General features: G+C 34.2%; 1 long non-coding RNA gene across 2 annotated transcripts in view; it reads right to left on the bottom strand.

The window, feature by feature from the left end:
- Positions 1 to 25,507, bottom strand: part of LOC105480802 (uncharacterized) — a 94,450-nt gene that overhangs the window by 19,516 nt on the left and 49,427 nt on the right. For both annotated transcript variants that reach the window (XR_986589.3, XR_011624495.1), the window contains exon 2: positions 1,594 to 1,650. This is a non-coding gene — a long non-coding RNA (uncharacterized lncRNA). The remainder of the gene's footprint in view (positions 1 to 1,593; positions 1,651 to 25,507) is intronic.

The raw sequence follows: 25,507 nt of genomic DNA, 5'->3' as shown, positions 1-25,507 counted from the left end.
TGCTTCCCCTTCAACCTCTGCCATGATTGTGAGGCCTCCCTAGCCACATGGAACTGTGAGTCAATTAAACTTCCTTTCTTTATAAATTACCCAGTCTTGGGTATGTCTTTCTTAGCAGCATCGGAATGGACTAATACACTGGCTGAACCACATAATTGAAATAGAAGCTGTGTAGTAAGATCACAAGAAATGTAGAAACAAAGCAGTTCCCAGAGATCTCAGTAGCAGAGATTCATGACATCTTCATTAGGGCACAGTCATGGCGTGGCATTGACTCGGTTCTGACCAACTTTAGTCCTTTTTGGCACTCTACTATGTATTCAATTCTTGGAAAAGATTGATTGATCTTGTTTGGTTCGTGTCCTCATTCTCTAGAGCAACACTGTTGCTGACAGTCCTAACAGAACATTATGAAACGGGAGAGGTAATTTCTTCTGAAACAAATATGCATAGGTGCACTATGTAGGCAAAAGGAGCTGCAAAGGACAAAGAGCAACAGACTCCAGACATGCATACCACATCATCATGAGAAATGTGGATGCTAAACTGAAGACAACAGAGTGACACTGGGCAATTCATACAGGAGAATGACATGAGCAGGTCTGCACTGAAGATAAACACTATGAGGTATGGATTATCGGTGGATCATCCTGAAGGCCTAAAGTTATAAAAGTGAGAGATTGTGGATGGAGATCTGAACAAGATAGTAGTAGGAGGAACAGAGAGAAGAAAACTGGTTCAAGAGATATTAACCTGTAGAAGGAAAAGGGCAAGGAGAAGCCATATGTATTAGAGCAGCTAGCATATTTTCAGGAACAAAGCAATAACTCAGCAAATATCAATTGATATGACATAAACACAGAACACTATGTCTTAGAAGGTGCTTAGTAAATTTTGGCACTTTTAGACATTCTATGCATTACAACACCTGAATTTTTTCAAATTGCTCTTATTTTCTTTACATAATTCATAAAAATTTCTTTACTCCCTCAATCTTCATAGTTGTATTGCCAAATTATAAGTAACGATGTTTGCATTTTTAGGGAAAATGTAATTGTTTCATTTGAAGAAGAATCTTTAGGTGAGAATTAAATTGAACATTTAGAATAAATAGTTTCAAACATGCACATGTTGCTTAAAATGCAAGAAGATAGAAAACCTTGGTAGGTGGATATATAAGAGTAACTCTAATAAAATCTTCCAAATTTTATATTTGTTGATGATGATAGCCTTTACGAAGCTCAGATTTCAGCTTTTTTTCTCTTCTACAACTGTGACAAATGCAGAAGTATTTTTCACCCATTTTGAGAAAACAAAACAGTTTTCTTAGCACACGGAATTTCACAGTAATTAATTGGAAGATATGGAAGTTAATAAGATTTGATATAATCTGATTTGTGTGAATTAAATCATTTTAGTTGTTAAGCTTGTGTAATGGCAGCCCAAATATTACATAATTCCTTGGTTCTGGAACAAAGTAAGATGAGCAAGGAAAAAAAAAAAAAAAAAAAAAAAAAAAAAGATCACCAAAATGTGTGAAACAAAACCAAAAGAAAAACATTGTAGAAAAAAAGATCGCTTTAGCATACCAACCTGAGTAGGGTGTTGGGAGTTACGGATGAAAATCTATAGTCATCGCCCTATGCACCACTGTTACAAAAGAAGAAAATGAGAAAGTAGAGTCAGGGCTCAGGAGAGTTAGAATTGAAATACAAATTAAATGTAATCATGCAGTGTATTACCACCTATGCACCTGCACAGCTCAAAAACCCATTTCAGCATAAACACAGCAACGGGCTGTTCCATCTGTAACAAGATGACCTCAAAAGGGAAAATAAAATGATCTATTTTCACAATTGAAGCGTACTCTTGAGTAAAGAAATGTGATTTTAAGGGCATAGTTGGCACAGTGTTGCAATTCAAATGAACTGTTCGTTTGAAAGAATATCATTGATCAATCTCCTTTTATTTTCCTTCCTCTCCTATCCCCTTGTCTTTTTGAACACTGGAAATATAAGATCAAAAATTTGAATTTGAAGGAATAAAACATTAAAACAGAAATGATTCACAATTGATTGAAAATAAGTTTTCCAGTGATGATTTTAAGAACAGTGTATGTAATCATGTCCTATGCTCCAAAGTACAATTGCAATTATTTAGGCAAAAAAAAAAAAAAAAAAAAAAAAAAAAAAAAATCATCACCATTTTCCAGTTACAACACCTAAATGGATTTTAATATGAACTCACATGCCTTGTGTATACATGGAGTTAATAACTGGTGAGCATCAAGCACTAGAGAATGATTATTTATTCCACCCTCCCAGGGAAGTTTGAGGATCCTGAAACTTATATATTACATTATGTAACATATATATTACATATAATACACACACATATGTGTATATATGTGCATATATGTAGTCACATACATTCTAGATATATACAATAAAAAAGAAATTGTGGTGCAAAGGAATATTATTCAGACTTAAAAGATAAGAGGATACTTCCATTTGTGACAATATAGATGAACCTGGAGGACATTATGCAAAGTGAAATAAACCAAACACAGAAAGAAAAACACTGCATGACTTTATTTATATGTGGAATCTAAAAACTGATAAATACATAGAAATGGAGAGAGTAGAGAAGTAGTTATCAGTGTGAGGAGGAGAAAATGGGAAGGGGTAGGTCAACAGGTACAAATTGTAATTATGTAGGATGAACCTATCTGAAGATGCAATGTGCAACAAGAGAACTAAATTTCATATTATACTATATTCAAAAATACATGAGTCAATAATAAAAAATCAATTTGTGTGTATATAATACAGTAAATAATTGTGTGTACCTTATACAACTACTTCAGAAATATTCTAGCTAAAAATATCAAAATAGCCCTATGCTTAAAAAAAGTGAAAAAAATATTTTCACATATAACTGTGATGGTTAATACTGAGTGTCAAGTTGATTGAGTTGAGGGAAACAAAGTGTTAATCCTGGGTGTGTCTGTGTGGGTGTTGCCAAAAGAGATTAACATTTGGGTCAGTGGAGAAGGGCTGGAGAAGACAGATCTGCCCTTAATCTGATATGCACAATCTAATCAGCTTCCAGGAAATATAAAGCAGGCAGAAAAACCTGAAAAAGGAGAGAGACAGGGCTTCCCAGATTACATCTTTCTCCCATGCTGGATGCTTCCTGCCCTCGAACATTGGACTCCAAGTTCTTCAGTTTTGGGACTCAGATTGGCTCTCCTTGTTCCTCAGTTTGCAGACAGCCTATTGTGGGACCTTGTAATCATGTAAATTAATACTTAATAAACCCCCATGTATCTATATATGATATATATGTGATGTTGTTCCTATATTTATATAAATGTTGGATTCATTGTTAAAAGACCAGATGGGTGTACAGGCTCCTGGACTACTATATATATATATAAAAAATAAGATATATATATCTTATTAATTCTGTCCCTTTAAGAGAACCCTGACTAATACAGTAACCATTTTCCACTAGTATTCCACTAGTATTTAGGCAGGCAGATACAGTATTCCACTAGTATTTAGGCAGGTAAATACAGTAACCATTTTCTACTAGTACTCTACTAGTATTTAGGCCAGTAGATTAGGATATGTACTAATTAGTAGCAACACTTAAACAAGTGCAATATTGCATTACTGAGATAAAGCACCCTCATTGAAGGCATTGCTCCTTCTTTTTTTTATTAAAATAAAGGAAAAAGAAATATGATTACTAGTATCCATGGGCTTTTTAGCAAGTTTGTTATATTTCTCACATTCTTGATATGTCTGTGATATAAAATATTTCCATTCCAACTGTACCTATACAGGTCACTCATTCATTCATTTTAACATGATTTTAAAGAGAAAGTATTCATTTAAATACTTCTTTGTCAGAAATACATCATCCTCATTGTCTTGAGAAACTGCCCTTTTACAGGTCACCTAAAAATATGAAATTCTGTTTTACATGTGTAACTGAGTAATCAGGAAAAGCTTGGAAGTGAGTTCACTGGAGAGGTAAGTGAACACAAACCTTAATTTGTCTTGAGAGTATCTCCCTAGTGAACTGTAACTTGGCCTCTAATACAGCATAGTCACCGATGGCCATTACATTCAGCTTTTGACTTCTACGACCGGAGTGTGATTGCTAGTAATTATTCAGACTCGTGATCAGTTCAAGTAGTTTAGTTTATTTTTCCCCAGTACCAGCATGCCTACTGGTTGGTTTGACCTCATTCACTCTGATCCCTGGAAGTGCTTCCCACATTGGTGGGTTCAAGCACATTGCTGCAAGCTACCTAAATTCTTAAAGCCTGCCAATGGCCTGCAGTTAAAGCGTTACCACACACTAAAATGGTAAAAATAAATAATCATTCTTACATGTGGGATTTAAAGCTTCTGCAGGTGCTATATAACGCATCTCCTGTTTTAATGGCCTTGGAAATAAGGCATGGAATTGTCTGGATTTAAGATAAAAAAATCCAGTGAGGTGCTGCTGCCATCATCATATTGACTGACAGCCTGCTGTATTGACCACTCAGTAAAATGGGCTGAACTGACAGCAATGTGCTGGCCACAGAAGATGCTGTTCCTACAGCTGGATTCCTTGTTAAAAGACCAGATGATCGTACAGGCTCCTGGACTACCCAGATTTGTATTGTTTAAGGAATGACCATATGTGTTGACTAACTATGGGAACAGATCCAAATATTTAGCAACAAGCTGATCGTATTGTCACACATGTACCTGCCCAAAGAGGGTTCCACATATAGAGGAAAAATCCTTTCTGCCAACAAAACCTGTGCATTCAGTTACATTTCCCTGGGATTGTGAAAGTCTGGAGACTCTTATGCATCCTAATAGTCCTCCTCCTCCTCCTCCTCCTCCTCCTCCTCCTCCTCCTCCTTTCTTCTTCTTCTTCTTTTTCTTCTTCTTCTTCTTCTTCTTCTTCTTCTTCTTCTTCTTCTTCTTCTTCTTCTTCTTCTTCTTCTTCTTCTTCTTCTTCTTCTTCTTCTCCTTCTTCTTCTTCTTCTTCTTCTTCTCCTCCTCCTCCTCCTCCTCCTCCTCCTCCTCCTCCTCCTCCTCCTCCTCTTCTTCTTCTTCCTTTTTTTTTTGAGATGAAGTTTCACTCTTTTTGCCCAGGCTGGAGTGCAATGGCTCAGTGCAACCTCTGCCTCCCGGGTTCAAGCGATTCTCCTGCCTCAGCCTCCAGAGTAGTTGGGATTACAGGAATGCACCACCATGCCCAGCTAATTTTGCATTTGTATTAGAGATGTGCTTTCTCCATGTTGGTCAGGCTGATCTCAAACTCCTGACCTCAAGTGATACATCTGCCTCTGCTTCCCGAAGTGCTGGGATTATAGGTGTGAGCCACCGTGCCCAGCCTAGTCCTCTGCTTCTACCTGTCAAATTTAAACCATCACTGCCTGTGTTTCTGGTATTTGTCCCAGCAGCATACTTGACAAGTTTCTTCTGTGAGAAAGAGAAAGGATAATATATTCAGAAAGAGCCGTATAGAGGGCTTCAAAGTACCAGTAGTGAGCACACACAGGAATTTATTTCACTTTTATCCTTTGAACTGAACAATAGCACAATATGTAATTTTTGATATATGTAATTTCCATAATATTTCATATTATTTAATATACAACAATTCTACTCCTGCTGTTCCCAAACAGTGCACTGAAACACACTAGGGTGTCACAGAAAATTTACATGGGTACTGTGGGATATTATACAATTTTTAGGTAGACACAGATATTATACAATTTTGCACAACTGTGAGTGTGCAAACTATCAGCCTGATGAAGAAGATAGTGTCAATATTAAATTGCTACATCCCTTCAATGATGTCATTTCTTTGCAAAGCTTGGTTTTCAGTAGTTATTGTGATACAAGTTGGTAGTATGCAAAGTCTATGTGTAATAGAAAATGAGAGTAGGAACGTCCAATCTGATTACAAAATTTGGGAACTTGTTCAGTGCCCAAGTTCACCTGGTGTTAGTACACAAATATTTAAGTGATTTGGGAGAATCTACATAATAAATGAAATATACATATATATCTTATTCATGTATATGAATATGTGAATATATGACATACCTTGTTTTTTTTCACTTTGCTTTATTGTGCTCTGCAGATGCTGTGTTTTGTATAAATTGGAGGTTTGTGGCAAGCCTATATCAAGCAAGTCTTTCGGGGCCATTTATCCAACAACATGAACTCACATCATATCTCCGTGTCATGTTAGGGTAATTCTCAGAATATTTTAGACTTTTTCTTTATTATTATATCTGTTGTAATGATCTATGATCTTTGATGTTACTATTTTAATTGTTTTGAAACACCACTAACCACACTCACATAAAACAACAAACTTAATTGATAAGTGTTGTGTGTGTTCTGATTGCTCCACTAATGGGCCTCTCTCTTTTTCTCCTTGGGCCTCCCTATTCCCTGAGACACAAATATACTGAAATTAAGCCAATTTGTAATTCTATAATGGCCTCTAAGTGTTCAAGTGAAAGACAGTTGAACATTTTTCACTTTATATAAGAACTAGTAATGATTACACTTAGTGAAGAAGACATGTCAAAAGCTAAGATAGGCCAAAAGCTGGGCCTCATGCACCAGTTAGGTTGTGAATGAAAAGGAAAAATCTTGAAGAAATGAAAAGTGCTACACCAGTGAAAGCATAAATAATAAGAAAGAGAAACATCTTTGCTGCTGATATGGAGAAAGTTTCAATGGTCTAGATAGATCAAACCAGCCACCACATTCCCTTAAGCCAAAGCCTAATCCAGAGCAAGACCCTAACTCTCTTGAATTCTATGAAGGCTGAGAGGAGGGAGGAAGTTGCAGAAGAAAAATGTAATGCTAGCAGAGGTTTGTTCAGGAGGTTTAATGAAAGAAGCCACCCCCATAACATAAAAGTGCAAGGTGAAGCAACAAGTGTTGATGGAAAAGCTGCAACAAGTTATCTAAAGATCTAGGTAAATTAATTGATGTAGGTGGTTACAATACACAATGGAGTTTCAATAGACACAAGAGCCTTCTGTTGGAAGAAGATGCAATGAGCACTTCGGAAGCTAGAGAGACTTTAATTCCTGGCTTCAACCCTTCAAAGGACAGAGTGACTCAATCTTATTAGGGGCTAGTGCACCTGGTAACTTTAAGTTAAAACCAATGCTTATTTACTATTCTGAAAGTCGTACAGCCCTTAAGAATTATGCTGAATCTACTCTGCCTGTGTTGTATAAATGCAGTGACAAAGCTTGCATGAAAGTATATCTATTTACAGCACAGTATGCTGAGTACGTTCAGTCCACTGTTGAGACTTACTGTTCAGAAAAGCAAAAAAGCCCTTTTAAAAATTACTGCTCATTGACAATGCACCTGGTCACCCAAGAACTCTGATGGAGATGGACAAGGAGATCAATGTTTACATGCCTGCTAATATGCCATCCATTCTACAGTCCATGGATCAAGCAGTGATCTTGACTTTCAAGTTTTATTATTCAAGAAATGCATTTCACAAGGCTACAGCTGCCATAGTTAGTAAATTGTCTGATGGATCTGGGAAAAGTAAAATGAAAACCTTCTGGAAAGGATTCACCATTCTAGAGACCATTAAGAACATTTGTGATTCATAGGAGGAGGTCCAAATAGTAATGTTAACAGGAGGTTGTAAGAAGTAGATTTCAACCCTAATGTGTGACTTAGAGGGGTCCGAGACTTCAGTGGAGAAACTCATTACATATGTGGTGAAAACAGCAAGAAAACTAAAAGGAGAAGTGGACCATGAAGATATAACTGAATTGCTGCAATCTCATGATAACACTTGAAGGAACAAGGAGTTGCTTCTTATGGATTAAAATAGAAAGTGATTTCTTGAGATGGAATCTACTCCTGCTGAAGATGCTGTGAACATTGTTGAAATAGCAAAAAAAAATTAGAATTACATAAACTTAGTTGATAAAGCAGCAGCAGGGGTTTGAGAGAATAGACTCCCATTTTAAAGATGTTCAACTGTGGGTAAAATGCTATCAAACAGTATCACCTGCTAATGATATTTTGTGGTGGTGGAAGTGTCAATTAACGTAGCAAATTTTACTGCTGTCTTATTTAAATAATTTGCCACAGCTAACCCAGACTACAACAACCACCACCCTGATCAGTTTCCAGAAACATTGAGGCATTACCTTCCAGCAACAAAAATATTATGACTCATTGAAGGCTCAGATGATTGTTAACATTGTTTAGCAATACAATATTTTTAATTAAGGTATGTACGTTGTAGTTTTAGACATAATGCTATAACACACTTAATAGACTACAGTATAGCATAAACATAATTTTATAGGCACTGGGATACCAAAAAATTATTACTCGCTTTATTGGAATAGTCACTTCATTGCAGTGGTCTGGAAGCATACCCCAATATCTCAAAGGTATACCTTTATTTTACTCATGTATATATGTACACACACACACACACACACACACATACACACACACACACTTTTTACTTAACAATGCTCTGAAAAAAATTACTGAGACTCTAAAGATGCCTTCAATCCCTGGTATACTCTACTATAGGTGCCATTTTATATTATGAAAATACAGAGATCTTAATTACTTCTGGGGATAAAAAAAAGAAACAACCCATGTAAGCAAATATACCAAAAAAAAAAAAAAAAAAAAAAAAACCCACCACAGTGGCTCACAGCTGTAATCTCAGCACTTTGGGAGGTCAAGGTGGAAGGATTGCTTGAGCCCAGGAGTTTGAGACCAGTCTGTGCAACATAGTAAGAGCCCATCTCTACAAACAATGAAAAAATTAGGCAGGCATGGTGGTGTGCACCTGTGGTCTCAGCTACCTGGGAGGCCGAGGTGGGCGGATTTCATGAGCCCAGGAGGTCAAAGCTGCAGTGAGCTGTGATTGCCCCACTGCACTCCAGCCTGGGTGACCCTGTCTCGAAACTAAAATAAATTAAAATAAAAATAAGAAAATAACTGAAAAAACATGTTCTGCAGTGAATTAAAATAGAATCCTCTAATGAATGACCAAGTCACTAGTTTAGATAGGATTCTACCATCACATATAATTGAAAATGCTGGTGTATATTAAAAAAACTTCAAATTTTTATCTGGAATAATTAATTAATAGATGTTATTTTTAGAGTACTTTTAGGCATATTGAAAATTGAGGTCCAGAGTTCCTATATACCTCCTCCCTCTTCCTCAGAGTTTCCCATATAATTAACATCTTGTGTGATTGTATGTAGTATATTTGTAACAATTGTCGAGAGACCAAATATTGATACACTGTTATTATCTAAAGCTGACATTTTACATTCAGATTCACTTTTTGTTTTGTACAGTCTGTGGGTTTTGAAAAATGAATTATGTCAGTATCTACCATTAGAATATTATTTTCTCCAAATTTGTGGCTTGTCTTTTCTATCTCTTAACAGTATCTTTCACAAAGTAAATAATAATAATAATTTTAAAGAGGTCAAAAGTATCATTTTTTTCTTTCATGTATGGTGCTTCTAGTTTTGCATCTAAAATTCATCAGCAATCCAAGATCATCTAGAATTTCTCCTATATTATATTTCAGAAGATTTTGTGTCTCATATCTCACATTTAGGTCTTAGATTGATTTTGAGTTAATTTTTGAGAAAGGAGTAAAGCCAATGTCTAAATGTTTCTTTTGAAGGGAGTACGTTTTTTTTTTTGAGCGGAGGCATGTGATGTTTAGTTGTTTATTTAAAAGAAATTTATTAAAAATAACATCTTTTTGCCATTGAATATCCTTCTTCTTTGTCAAAGATCAGTTAACTATTATTTGTATGGATCTATTTTTAGGCTCCCTATTCCATGATGCATGATTTATTTTTCTATTCTTTATCTAATATCACACTATAATAATTATTGTAAGTTAATAATGATTCTTGAAGTTTGGTAGTGTCGGGCTGACTTTCTTATTCTGCTTCAGTATTGTATCACCTCTTCTGGTACTTTAGCCTTTCTATGAAAATTTCAGAATCAATTGGTCTATATTCATACATTAACTTGCTGTGATTTGGTCAGGACTGCATTGAATTTATGGATGAGGTTGGAAAGATCTGGCATTGAGATTTCCTTTATCAATGAACATAAAATGCCTCTCCATTTATTTAGTTCTTTGATTTTTGTCATTGGTGTTTTGTAGATTTTCTTAAATAAATATTGAATTTGCTCGGATAAATCAGTTTGAATTTTTTTCCTCAGTCCTTTAATTTTGGACTTTATTGGTATTATTATTACTATTACTATTACAGAGGCAAGTCAAGCTTGGTCACCCAGACTGGAATACAGTGGCATGATTATAGCTCACTGCAACCTGGAAATCTTGGGCTCAAGTGATTCTCTTATCTCAGCCTCCCAGTTAGCTAAGACTACAGGCATGTGCCACCATGCCGGGCTAATTTTTTAAATGATGTTTTTCTAGAGATGAAGTCTTCCTATGTTTCCAGGCTGGTCTCAAAATCCTGGACTCAGGCAATCCTCTTACCTTGGCCTCCCAAAGCACTGGGTGGAGCTCATTTAATAGTGTGTTTTAATTTCGAGTGCAAATTGCTCATTGCTAGCATATAGGAAAGTAGCTGACATTTTGTTTGTTTGCTGTTTTCTTTAATAATTTAAACTTTTATTTTAGATTCAGGATACACATGTGCAGATTTATTACATGGGTATATTTGCATGATGCTGAGGTTTGGGGTATGATTGATCGGATCACAAGGTACTAAGCATAGCACCCAATAGTTTGTTTTTAACCCTTGAATCACCCTTTCCCTACCTCTCCTGTCTAGTAATCTCCAGTGTCTATTGTTGTCGTCTTTATGTCCATGAGTGCCCAATGTTTAGCTCCCACTTATAAGTAAGACTATGTGGTATGTGGTTTTTTGTTCCTACATTAATTTGCTTAGAATAATAGTCTCCAGCTGCAACCAACCACGCTGCTGCAAAAGACATGATTTCATCCTTTTTTAGGGTGGTGTAGTATTCCGTGCCATATATGAAATACATTTTCTTTATTTAATATATCAATAGGCACCTACGTTGATTCCATGTCTTTGCTATCATGAATAATGTTGTGATAAACATGCAAGTTGATATGTCTTTTCTGTATAGAGCAATGTATATTCTTTTGTATATATACTCAGTAATGGGATTGCAGGTCAAATGGTTGTTCTGTTTTAAGTTCTTTGAGAAACCTCCAAACTGCTTTCTACTGTGGCTGAACTGATTTATGTTCCCACCAACAGTGCATAAATGTTCCTTTTTCTCTGCTGCCTCACGAGCATCTTTTAGGAAAAAAACTATTTAATAATAGCCATTCTAACTGGTTTGAGATGGTATCTCATTGTCGTTTTGATTTGCATTTCTCTGATGATCAGTCATGTGGAGATTTTTTTCATGTTTTTTGGCCACTTGTATATCTTCTTTTGAGAAATATCTGTTCATGTCTTTTGCTCTTTTTTTTGAAACTTTAGAATTCCTTTATTGAAAGATACTTGCTGATCAATATTTGCAAATCATATATCTGATAAGAAAACTGTATCTGGAATATATAAGAACACTTATAACTCAATAATAAAAAAAAACCAGAACAATTTAAAAATGTACAAAGAACTTGATTAGACATTTTCCCAAGGAAGATACACAAATGGCTAACAAGAATATGAAATGATGCCCAACATCATTAGTCATCGGGAAAAGAAAATCAAAACCACAGTGAGATACCACCTCATTGCCATCAGGATGTCAGACAATAACAAGTGTTATCAAGGGTGTGGAGCAATTGAAACCCCCATATATTTTTGGTGAGAATATAAAATGGTGCAGCCCCTGTGGAAAGCAGACTGGCAGTTCCTTAAATAGTTAAACACATAGTTACAAGATAACCCAGTAATTCTACTTCTGGGAATATACCCAAAGGAATTCAAAGGAGGGACTCAAACAAATATTTGTACACCGCTGTTCAGAGCAGCATTATATACAAGAACCAAAAGTTGGAAACAACCCAAATGTCCATCAACTGATAAATGGATAAAATAATATGGCACATTCACACAATGGAATATTATCTGGCCACAAAAAGGAATAAAGTACTGATTCATGTTACTTCAAAGAAAAAAAAAGAGTTTTAGTTTCAGGGGTACTGTGCAGGCTTGTTATATAGGTAAATTTCATGACACATGGGTTTAGTGTACAGATTATTTCATTGCCAGGTAATAAGCATGGTATCTCATAGGTAGTTTTTCAGTCCTCACCTTCCTCGCACACTCTGCCTTCTTCAAGTAGGCCCTGGTGTCTATTGTTCTCTTTTTTGCATCCATGTGTATTCAGTGTTTTGCTCTCACTTATAAGTGAGAACATAAGGTATTCGGTTTTCTGCTCCTGCATTAGTTCACTTAGTCTAATGGCCTCCAGCTCCCTCCACGTTGCTGCAAAGCACACGACCTCATTCGTTTTTTATAGCGGCATAGTATTCCATGGTATATACGTACCAAATTTTCTTTATCCAATCCACTGTTGATGGGCATTTATGTTGACTCCATGTCTTTGCCATTGTGAATAGTGCTGCGATTAACATAACTTATGTATGTGTCTTTCTGGTATTTTTTGCCCTTTATTAAAATGAAGTTATTTGTTTTTTGCTTGTTCAATTGTTATGTATCTTATAGATTCTGGATATTAGTCCTTTGTCAGATGCATAGTTTGCAAATATTTTCTCCCATTCCATAGGATATTCTGTTGACTCTGTTGATAGTTTCTTTTGCTGTGTAAGCTCTTTTGATTATTATGTCCCACTTGTCTTTTTATGTTTTCTTCTGAGGACTTAGTCATAAAATATTTCCCAAAGATGATCTCCAGAATGGTGTTTCCTAGGTTTTCTTCTAGGATTCTTATAGCATGAAGTCTTACATTTATATCTTTAATTCCATCTTGAGTTAATGTTTATTCATAGTGAATGGTAGTGGTCTAGTTTCATTCTTCTGCATATCGCTAGTCAGCCATTCCAGCACAATTTGTTGACTAGGGAGTCTTTTCCTCATTGTTTATATTTGTGGATGTTGTAAAAGATCAAGTGGCTATAGGTATGTGACTTTATTTCTAGGTTCTCTATTCTCTTCCATTGGTTAATGCTATGTTTCCCTACTAGTACCATGCTGTTTTCATTACTATAGTATTATAATATAGTTTGAAGTCAGATCATGTGATGCCTCTAGCTTGTTCTTTTTCCTTAGAATTGCTTGGGCTATTCTGGCTCTTTTTTTGGTTCCATATGAGTTTTAGAATGGTTTCTTTCAGTTCTGAGAAAAATGACATTGGCAGATGATAAGAATAGCCTTGAATATGTAAATTGCTCTGGGCAGTATGGCCATTTTAATGATAATGATTCTTCCAATTTATAAGCATGGAATGTTTATTCATTCATTTGTGTAATCTCTGATATCTCTGAGTAGGGTTTTGTAGTTCTCCTTGTAAGGCTCTTTCACCTCCTTTGTTAGATGCATTCCTAAGTATTTTATTTTTTTGTAGCTACTCTACATAGGATTGCGTTCTTGATTTGGCTCTCAGCTTTAATATTATCATTGTATAGAAATAGTACTTATTTTTGTATGTTGACTTTTGTGTTCTGAAACTTTACTGAAGTCATTTATCAGTTCCAGGAACCTTTGGCAGAATCTTTAGGGTTTTCTAGGTGTAGAGTCATATTGCCAGTGAAGAAAGTTAGACTTATTTTTCTATTTGGATACATTTTATTTCTTTCTTTTGCCTGATTGCTCTGGATAGGACTTCCAATTTTCATATATTAATCTTTATTCTTCAACCATGCTATAGTCACTTACTAAATCCAAGAGTTTTCTTCTGTTAATTCTTTGGGATATTCTACATAGACAATCATCATGTCATTTGTGAACAAAGACAGTTTTATTTCTACTTTCCCAATCTATCTTTCTTTCCCTTTTAAACATTTTATTTTACTTTTTTTTGTTGATGTTGTCTTAGTGTTGGCTACAATTTCCAGTATGATGTGAATAGGGGTGGTCAGAGGTGACTTCCTTGTCCTGTTCCTGATCTTAAGGGAAAATATTCAGTTTCTCACCTTTAGGTATGATGCCAGAGGCAGGTTTTATGTAGGTGTTCTTTATGAAGTTGAGTAACTTTCTCTCTATTCCTAGATTGCTGACAATTTTTATTGTGAATAGGTGCTGTATTTTGTCAAGTGTTTTTTCTGCATCTATTGATAGGATAATATAATTTTTCTTCTTTAAAGCATTGATGTTATGGATTATATTACTTGATTTTTGAATGTTGAACCAGCCTTGCATACATGAAATAAATCCCACTTAGTTGTGGAGTATAATTCTTTTTATACACTTTTTTTGATTGATTAATGTTTTATTGAGAATTGTTGCATCTATGCTCATGAGGGATATTGGTCTGCAGTTTTGTTTCTTGAATGTTTTTACCTGGTTTTGCTATTGTATTATGGTAAGTTGGCTTCATCAGGTGAGTTAGGAAGAGTTAGTTATAAGTTTCCTCTGCTTCTATTTTTTTGACATGATTGCAGAAATATGACTTGTGTCTTGTTTGTGGAATTCATCAATAAAAACCGCAGGGCCTAGTAGTTTTTATTCTGAAATGATAAGAGTTAATGATTCATTTTTTAATAGTATAGTTATTTATTATTTAGACTATTTAGATGGTCTTTTTCTCCTTGTATGCATTTAATCAATTTTATCAATCTTTTCAAAAAAAGGTTTTCAAAGAAGGAAAAATCTCTTTTGCTTTTCTGTTATCAATTTCATTGATTTCTACTACTTTAAAAAGTGTATCTTCCCACTTGATCCATGTTTATGTCATTCTTTCTTTCTCTGTGGTAGAAGCTTAAGCATTGATTTTAGGTTTTTAAAAATTTTCTATAATACGCATTCAATGCCACAAATGTTTCCCTAAGTACTGTTCTCATTGTATCCATACATTTTCAAATATTGCTTTTTAAAATTTTCATTCAGTACAATTTTTTAAAATGTCTCTTATGACTTTGTTGTGATGCATTTGATATTAGAATTTGTGGTTTAATCTCTACATATTTTGGAAATTCCTATCTTTTTGTTATTGATTTCTAGATTAATTTAATTGCACTTCCAGAACATACTTTGTATGATTTTTATTCTTTTAAATTTGTAGGTAAGTTTTATGCCAAGTATATGATCTGTCTTGGTGAACTTTTGAGCTTGAGCATAATATATGTTTTGTCTGTTGCTGCAAGTATTTTATACACGTCAATTAGATATCATTGTTTGATCATACTATTTATTTAAATTATGTATTTATTCATTTATGACCTGTTGAATCTTTCAATTACTGATAGGTAGTGAAATCTCCAACTATAAAAATGAGTTCATTTACTTCTCTTTGAAATTATAACAGTTTTTCCTTCATGTATTTTGATGCCTCATCTTAGATGAATGCAAATTAATGATTAGTATGTCAACTTGGAAAATCAATCCTCCTCTCTATCCTGATAATTATCTTTGTAGTATTTTGTAAATCTTTGTAATTCTTTCTAATTCTCTCTGTAAATTTCAGATACAGAGGCCACTCAATGTATCTGAAATTAATAAGCTAATCCAGCTTTCTCTACTTTTGTGTTAATATGATATACCCTTCACCATAAATGTTCTTTTAATTTGTATCTTTATATTAAAAATAGATTTCTTACAGAAAACATAAAGTTGGGTCCTCTTTTTTTTATCCATTCTGTCAGTCTGTCTTATAATTAATGTATTTAGAACATTCACTTGTAATGTGATTATTGATATATACATAATTGAATAATATCTACTATATTTGTAACTCTTCAATTGATTGCACTTGATATTTGCTTACTTTCTAAATCTTGTCCTCCTTTCTGCCTTCTTTGGATTTAATTGAGCTTTATATATCATTTATATCATTTTATTTTTGTCTATCATTTATATCGTTTCTATTTTCTGTTTATTTTTATTTTAAATTAATATCTCATATATATGTGTGTGTGTGTGTGTGTGTATATATATAATCTCACTATGTTCCTGGGCTTGTCTTGAACTCTCAGCCTCAAGTGATTCTTGCACTTCAGCTTCTCAAGTAGCTGGTACTACAGGCCACCATACCCAGCTAATTTTTTATTACAAAAATATTATTTATAGATAGGGTCTTACTATATTGTCCAGCCTACTTGTCTCTTAACAGGTAATTGTGTTTCCTTTTTATTTTCCTTTATTGACTCTCCTAGGTTTGAAGTATGCATTTAAGACTATTTTAAGCTCACTTTCAAATAGCATTATATCACTTAACAGATAATACAAGTAACATACACTATCCTCAATTCTACCCTTTTCCTTATAACATTACTACCGTTTATTTTATGTACTCATAAGCAGTATTTACCCCACATATCCTGCTATTACTATTTTGAACAGTTATGTATTCAATTTGTCGAGTAAGAGAAAGTAAGTGTTCTATTTTACTTTTTTTATGCCTTATCTAATGACTTTTGTTTTTATGTAAATCCGAGTTTATGACACATTATTTTCCTTCTCTCTGAAGAATTTCTCTTACCTTTTTTTTGCAAAGCAGGTCTATTGGTAACAAATTCTCAGTTTTTATTTGTCTGAGAAAATTCTTACTTTTCTTTCACTTCTAAAGAATGACTGTTGGATATGGAATTGTAGGCTGGTCGTTTGTTTCCTTTTACACTACAAGTTTTTCATTCCACCCTTTTCCTTGCTTGAATGTTTTATGAAAAATTCTGATGTAATTCTTCTTCTTATGTTCTATAGGTAAAATTTGTTATTTCCTTTAAAATCTTTCAAAATTTTCTCTTTAATTCTCTGCATTTTGAGTATGATGTACTCAAGTGTGGATTTTTTGGTATTTATCCTGCTTGGTGTTTTCTGAGTTTGCTATATCTGTGGCATAGAGTCTATCATAAATTTAGAGAAATTTTCATTCATATTGCTTTATTACTTCTTTCTGTTTTTCTCCTTTTTTGGTAGTCCCATTATACGTGTTATATCTTTTGTAAGTGTTGCATAGTTCCTGGATATTATGTTGTTGTTATTTTTTACTCTTGTTATTTTCCTTTTTATATTTCAGTTTGCAATGTTTCTATTGACATATCTGCAAGCTTACTGATTCTTTCCTTGTCCATGTACAATGTACTGGTAAGCTGATCAAAAACATTCTTCATTTTTGGTACATTATTTCTATGTTTTCAATTTGCTTTGATTCTTTATTAGTGTTTTTATTCCACTTATTAGATTGCCCATATTGTCTACCTTTTCCATGACAGACCTAAGCATATTAATCCTAGTTATTTTATTTATTTACTTTTTTGAGACAGAGTCTCGCTCTGTCTCCCAGGCTGGAGTGCAGTGGCATGATCTTGGCTCACTGCTACCTCCTTCTCCTGAGTTCAAGCAATTCTCGTGCCTCAGCCTCCTGAGTAGCTGGGATTACAGGCACACATCACCACTCCCGGCCAGTTTTTTTTTGTATTTTTAGTATAGAAGAGGTTTCACCATGTTGGCCAGGCTGGTCGCAAACTCCTGACCTCAAATGATCTGCCCACCTTGGCCTCCTAAAGTGCTGAGATTACAGGCTTCAGGCCCCATGGCCAGTCAATCATAGCTATTTTAAATTTCTATCTGATTACTCCAATATTTTTGCCATATGCAAGTCTAATTTTATATGTACTTTGTTTATTCAGATAGTGGTTTCTTTCTTGCCTTTTAGCATGTCTTTTTTGAATGCTGGACATGACATTTTGGGTAAGAGGAAATTGAAGTCCATAGGTCTTTACTGTGAGATTTTAAAATTTATGTATTTGAATGGAATTTAGGCCTAGTTCAATGTGTGCATCAGCTGTAGGTGTCAAGGGCTTCCATTTCTTCTAGTGTCCTTGTTTTGTCTCTGCTATTGACTTTGGGCTTCCCTAGAAACTCCTTCTTAAATGGAACGTGTGTCTGGAAGCTCTCTAAGTTGTAATTTCCTGTTACTCAGTATATGAAGTGATGTTGATGTGGTGATAAGATACCAGGAAAGGAAAACATTCTATAATCTACACCATTTATTTACTACTGGTGAGACACAGTTCTTGTGCTGTGACTTTCATAATAGTTTCTTAGTTTTTTTTTTTTCCTCTCCTTGTGTAAAACAGTAGAGATAAAAGTTTACTAATGGATCTTTTCCAGGTTAAATATGGCCTTCTAAATGTAGTTATTTGAGAGTTGGCCTTTATTTAAAATAAATAAAAAAATAAAAAGAACGATGCTCTGGATGTATTTCAAAATGATGACTTTCCTTCTTTGCATATGTTACAATGGTTACCTTTTCCCATCTTCTTACAAAAGATATGATCAGATTTTTCTCAGATACTCACAGTGAGAACCTGATGGGGGTCCTGATAGTAAAACTCGTGAATGTGTGAGAACGACCTAGGACTGTATCCTCCATAGTGTTAAACTCTCAAGTTAGTTCATAGTGAGCCTCCAGCAACTCATCAGTTAGGGTGTAGATATTCATGGTTGTATTGTTTCTGTCATTGGGCTTCTGCTCCTGGCAAGCTGTGATTCTCTATTTCTGCTTCTTTTTCAATTTTTCAGGTCATCAGTTTGCACTGACACTCCAATTCTCTGATGAATCTAAGAATAGTTGTTCCTTTTCAGTGTGTTTAGATTTTTTTCTTGTGGTAACATGGGAGTGATGACTTCCAAGCCCTGCAAAAATCAAGAATCTAGAAATTTTGACAGACAATAATTACTCTTTTAAAGGGAAATCTAAATAAAGCAAGTGGTTTTGATGGCTTAAATTAAATGCCATAATTTCCATCATAATAAAGAGTTTCTTTTAATAAAAGGGGAAATATTCTGACTTAGCTAACAGCCTTATTGACTTTCATCATCATTTCTCAAGCTCCAATTAAGGGTATAAAGTTCAATTACATAAATATGAAAAATAACAGTTAAAGAATATTAATGAATTGGTTTCTATGTGCCTGCTTTTGTAATAAGAACTTTGCATTCAGCACCTTACTAAGACCACACAACAGTTCCAAAAGATGTTAACAGCATCCTTAATTTTCAGGTGAGAAGAAAAGCCATACAGAGTTTACATTATTTAATTAAGGTCTCACAAGTCAGAGATAATACAGATAGAGTTTGAATTAGATGAATCTTACTTCAACGCTAGCTGTCTGATAATGCCTTTTAAGTTTTATTTCCTCAATGTAAGAGAAATCTATTGTTTAACTATTGATTTTATATATATATATATATAGAGAGAGAGAGAGAGAGAGAAAACTATTGATTTTATATATAGAGTAAACTCTCTCTCTATATATAAAATTATATATATAACTATAAATGAAACACACATATATAAACTTATAAATGAAACTAAAAAATATCCTGGGTGAAAGAAGCCAGGCAGAATAGACTACATACTTTATGGATTCGTTTGTATGAGATTCTAGTTAGTAGCACCAGAAAGCAGATCAATATTTGCCTGGCTTGTGAATGCAAGGATTGATAGAAAAGGGGCTTTATTGAGGTTATACAAGACAGTAATCTCCCACAATTCATTGAAACTATATACTCACAGTTTGGGAATTTTGTTATTTGTAAATTATATCATGATATAGCTAAATAAAATGTGATAATAAAAAATCTAAAGAAACATTACATAGATATTAGGTATATGAAAAGATACTCCACTTTACTAGGTGTGTTAGTCGTTTTTGCATTGCTATAAAGAAATACCAGAGGGTGGGTAATTCATAAGAAATGAGGTTTGTTTTGTCTTTTGGTTCTTCAGACTATACAAGAAGCATGGCACCAGCATCTGTTTGTGATAAGGCCTCAGGAAACTTTTAGTCATGGAGAAATGGAATAGTAGCCAACTAGTCATATGGTGAGAGAGAGAGCTCAGAGAGAGGAAGGAGGTCCCAGTCCTTTTAACAATCAGATCTCCTGTGAACTCATTACTGCAGGGAGGGCACCAAGCCATTCATGAGGGATCCACCCCCATGACCTGAACACGTCCCACTGGGTTCCACCTCCAATGTTGGAGAGATTTCACCATGAGATTTGGAGAGAACAAATATCCAAAGTATATTATTAGCATTTAGAAAAATACAATAGTGTGCCATAACCAAATTGGCAAAAATTAAAATGTCTGAAAATAGCAATTTTGCATATGAAAGTGGAGATCATGAACTCACATACTTGGCTCATGGGGAAGTTAATTGGTTCAATAGCTGTGGGCAATAGCTGATAGGATTTGGACAAGCCACATGCACGTGGTCACATGCAGTCAATCTGCTGGGTTCAAACCCTGCTCATTTACTTCATATAAGTATATGTGAGTATACTTCATATATACTCATTATACTTCATATAAGCTCTTGCCTTAATTTCTTTATTTGCAAACTGAGGATAATCATTAAAGCTATTTCGTAACAATCTTGAGGGCACTAGGTTAGCTAATATATGTAGTATCTGTAAAGTGCTTAATACAATGCCTGGTTTAATCAGGGAAGGTTACACAGGAGATTCCACTTTTTATAAAACATTTTAGTGTTGCTTTCTTTCTCTGAACAATATCTGAATTAAATAGGATCATGTTAAATTTTGTCAAGCACGTGTTGCCTCGCAAGTGTTCATGTTATTTGAATGAAATGAAATGAAAGTGTTCATTTTATTTGAATGATTTAGTATATAAACTGTGCGGTTTTTGTATACTAGCCCTAATTTGTTTAGTTGTTTTTTCTTCTGACCCTGGAACTACTTGTATTTATTGCCCCACCTCTACAAGAATAAAACAATTTCAGCATAGGTTTAAAGCATATTTCACAAGAACAGACTTAGTTTACATACATGTGTATATCTTATTTTTATTTTATCCACTGTGAATATTAAAACCACATTTACATTACTTAAACGTTAATATAAAATGTTTAGTTCTTTGATAGTATTTAGCATCAACTTATTTTACAAGAATTTTGCCCTCATTATTTTTTGTAGACTTTTTTGTTTTGCTTAATTACCCAGTGTTTTAGCCAGGTTTAAGGATGAACAGCCTAGACTCAAGAATCTAGAGATAAGTTGCTTCTTTTTTAAGAGTTTAAATATTGATTATGCTCATTATTTGTATTCTCATCAAATTTCCATATATTTTCCTTCTTATTCTTGTGTCCCAGATTCCATTATTTGTTATAATGTTTTGAAAAAGCATTTTATCATCATATCATAAATCATTTCTGAAACATTTTCCAAAAATCAATGGACAAAATCATGTAATTTCAACATTTTTCTTAAAGGTAAATTGAGTTGTCAGACTAAATGATCTGGGAATTCAAAATTAAAAGTAGTTTTGAGAGAGAAAGAGAATAGGTTGGAACTAATAAAGTATTAGTTTACCAAAAAAAGAGAGATTTTTCTAGCGTAAAGTCTTTAATGAAGTTGAGCTTTAGAGCATTTAAATCTGTCACTGAAATGAGAATGAAGGCAGCAAGAAATAAGAACAAATAGTTGTTTAATAGATTTAAAATGAAAATATATCTATTGACATTTCCTACACTGTAAACTCAGGTGGAATGTTGTTAAGCTACCCGGAAGTTATTTTCTTCAAAGTACCTTTTCACCCACATATATAGTATATTTTTTTCTAGATGGTAGTATTATTCGTGAGGTTTATAATTTTTGACCTTTAGATTTAACAATAGCATACAGTACTCTTGGAAAATTTTATTGTTAAAATGTACCTAATATCTTAACAGAACATGAAGGCTTAGAATAAAATTAGATTCCATTTTTACGGTATACTCAACAGCTAGAATCCTTCTAGTTCCTAAAACTTGCCAGTTGTTGGAGGGAATAAAATAGTAAGAGTTCTTTTATAGTCTATAAAGAATATATCATGAATAACTTTCATGTGAAATATACAGATTTAATGTATTTTGCTGAATAGTTACAATGTATATTCAATCACAATTGTACGACACAGTGGTTAAGAATATGGGTTTTATAATTTGCATTTCTGGGTACCAACTATCCTAGCGGAGTAATCTAAAACAAATTACTATGCCTTTCTGTGCATCAATTTCTTCATCTTCAAATAGGAGATTTTTTAAGTTTTTACTTACCCTCATGGGTTTGGTATAAGAACTAATAAATTAACCAATGTAACAAGCATAGTAAACTAATATGAAGTTAGTAATTGCTAAGTAAATATTAATTTATATTATTTATATTTTTCATTGATAAGCATGTAATTTGCACTCAAAAGTTTTATTTAAGCACATTTACTAAAATGTTAAAAGGGGAGGGAAACTAAAAAATGTAACACTGAAAACGTGGAAACAGTTTATTTTCACCACCTCGCTACATTCATCTTATAATTACAACACAATTATGGTCCAACATTCCACAGCTACACAAATAGTCGGTGAATAGGCCAGGATGGAATCTGAGATTCTTATCCCAGGGTCAGCATTCTTTCCACAAAACTTCTCTTATTTATCTTTAGATTCCTTTTTTAACGTGTCATAGATCACAACGCCCTTCTAAGAATGTATTTTAGAGCAGTAAATAACCAGTAATTCATACGAGCACTGATTCTACAAATATAAAATGCTTCAATTGATTGGTATCATATATTATTAATTAATGTTCATTATAGAAGAATTTCTAGTTAGCTAACCACTTGGTGATGACACCTTGGGACTGCCCAGAAAATATGGCAGATTCAACACTGGGTTAGCCACACTACTACCTCTCCACACCCTCATTAAAATGTCAATCCACAAATAATATTGGCACATATTCATAAAGACAAATGAATGGGAGAGAAGACAACTATTGACTACTCATGCCAACAGTATTTTGGAAGATAGAGAACAGATAATAACTAACATAATGTAGCAGAGAAAGCCGAATTTGTATGCTATGACTTTTTACAAGAAGCAATCAAGTATGCACAAGGAACAAAAGTTCCATGAATTGGAGATACATACACTTATGACAGTAGGACTTGAGGAATAAGCATGAAAATTAGAAATTCATGAAAATCTATTTAATAAAATGTATCCTCATACATGTGCAGTTGGAAGTCAGCTCGCCAAACAAATGGAAGATAGCAATTTTATTCTCTGGATAAACTGAACTTGGTAAGCTACAGGCTAGGGCACAAAGGAGAAGATGTGGCAACATTCTAACAACAGTCTTTTGGGGATATGAGAAGTCCTAATAAAAACCAAGTGCCTTTCCTATCTGATTTTAGAACCATCTGAGATATGGACAGATGGAAATTAAAATACAAGCTTTAAGATGAGCACAGATGAGCATAGACTACTTATATTCAAGGTGATCCTTGAACAGCATAATGGTGGGGGTTCTGACCTTCCACAAAGTTGTAAATACATGTATAACTTTTGACTCCCTGAAAACTTAACTATTAATAACCTATTGATGTCTGAAGGCCTTAATAATAACATACAGTTGATTAAAACATATTTCATATGTTTTGTATATTATTTATGTTAGATTATGCTAGAAAAAGGAAATATTATTAAGGAAATTGTAAGGAAAAGAAAATACATTAACAGTACTGTACTGGACCATATTGATCGATACCATAAGTTTACTTCATCTGTTTACAAGATGAATCCTGTCTGAAATGGTGGGCAATCACAACTGCAGTTCTCAATCCAAGATACATATGAAGCAATTCAACTTTTTTCTTGTAATGTCATGACTTTTCTCTGCATCTTGGGAGCACTTCCAGTATCACTAGTGGCACTTCACATGGGTGCCATGGTGTTGTTTAAGGCTTATGGTATCGCCCAAAATACGATGAAAAATATGCACCGCAACTGATTACTTTATGCTTCTGTATGCAATTTACTGGAGAGGTGAAATGCTCACACAGAGATGATTAGCAGTCTACGTCATTGTAAGTGGACATTCGCAACACTTATGTTCACTGCAATAACAACAGTAGGTAGCTATGAAATTATTACAATACTACAGTATAGACTACAGTGAATGTTATGCAGTTATGATTTAACACTGCATCCTTATGTTTTCATTTCTCTTGGCTGTGAATGGTGCCATGTATGGTCTGTATTTGTGTAAGTTTTGATAAATTTTAACTGTTTATAATAAATATTTATATATTTTATGGTAGTAAATGATAAACTAGATAGTATCAATATAAATTTTATGCATTTGTAAAACAACTAATTTTTCCTTAATTCTTTCAATGTTTCTAGGGCACTGGGTTCATATAAAAGTTTTTTTATAGAGATTTTTTCAAATCTCTAAAAATTTTTAATATATTTATTGATAAAATATCCATGTACAAGTGGACCTGCTAAGTTCAAACTTAAGGGTTAACTTTAATTGGTAAGATGTGCCTTTAGATTTCAAACATAAATAGGCTCTCTAATTCTCCTAAGAATCACATTGACTTATCCACTCCGTGAGTCAGAAGCGTGAAACTTTAGGCTTCCTCTGTAGACGTCTCCACCGGAAAAGCATGGCATAGAGAACCTCAGGTTGCATCTTTTAGAGCTGGCTCCTCAAAGGATGGAAGGAAGGAGTGGTGCTTAGCATACTCAGTTCCCTGTGATAGACTTATTCATTAGGTAGCAGTGGGGAGAGAAGCCATAAAATGCTCCTTTCCAGGGAAATCCACCCACAACAAGGCAGATAACGTAGAGGGAAAAGTACTGAACCATAAGACACACTCAACCTCTTTCTGCTGTTCATTTCCCACCAGGCTGGCATCCAGCATGGAGTAGCACCCTAAACTCCTACTTCCAGGCTGCTTCAGATAGTGGGTTGGAAACTTTCTTTAGAGAAATTCAATGACTCCAGTGAAGAATCGAGAGACACTATTTTTATAGCATTCTTTAATCATGGATATTTATTTCTCTCTTTTTTTGGACAGGGGGAGTTGGTTTTGGTGTTATTTGTTTGTTTATTCCTTGACCTTGAGAACTGACTGAAAGCCTCAGGCTGAAACCCCTTCCTTTTGAACATGCATTATCTTTTCTTCAACTGGTCAAAGTCTTTCTCCTGGCATAGCGGTTGGTTGCCCTGCTAACTTTTCCCCATCCCCAAACCCTGCTTAGTTCAGGCCGTCGTCATTCCTCACTTACAACTTTATGATAGCTTCCTTATCTGGGCTTTCTGCTACTAGAATTATCATTTCCGAAGACTTTGTGTACTGTAGCTATTGATTCATTCAAGACCTGAATCTGTATCTGCAACTGTGAGATACTGACTACCATTTTCAAATCACCCAGAAGGCCGTTCTAAGTCTATTTATCATTTGTCTCTGCTTGTTTTCTTGCTTTCTTGTTTCATTTATTTTCC

This window comes from Macaca nemestrina, chromosome 6 (assembly GCF_043159975.1).
Source record: "Macaca nemestrina isolate mMacNem1 chromosome 6, mMacNem.hap1, whole genome shotgun sequence".
NCBI classification, from domain to species: Eukaryota; Metazoa; Chordata; class Mammalia; order Primates; family Cercopithecidae; genus Macaca; species Macaca nemestrina.
This window is presented reverse-complemented; position numbering and strand designations above follow the sequence as displayed.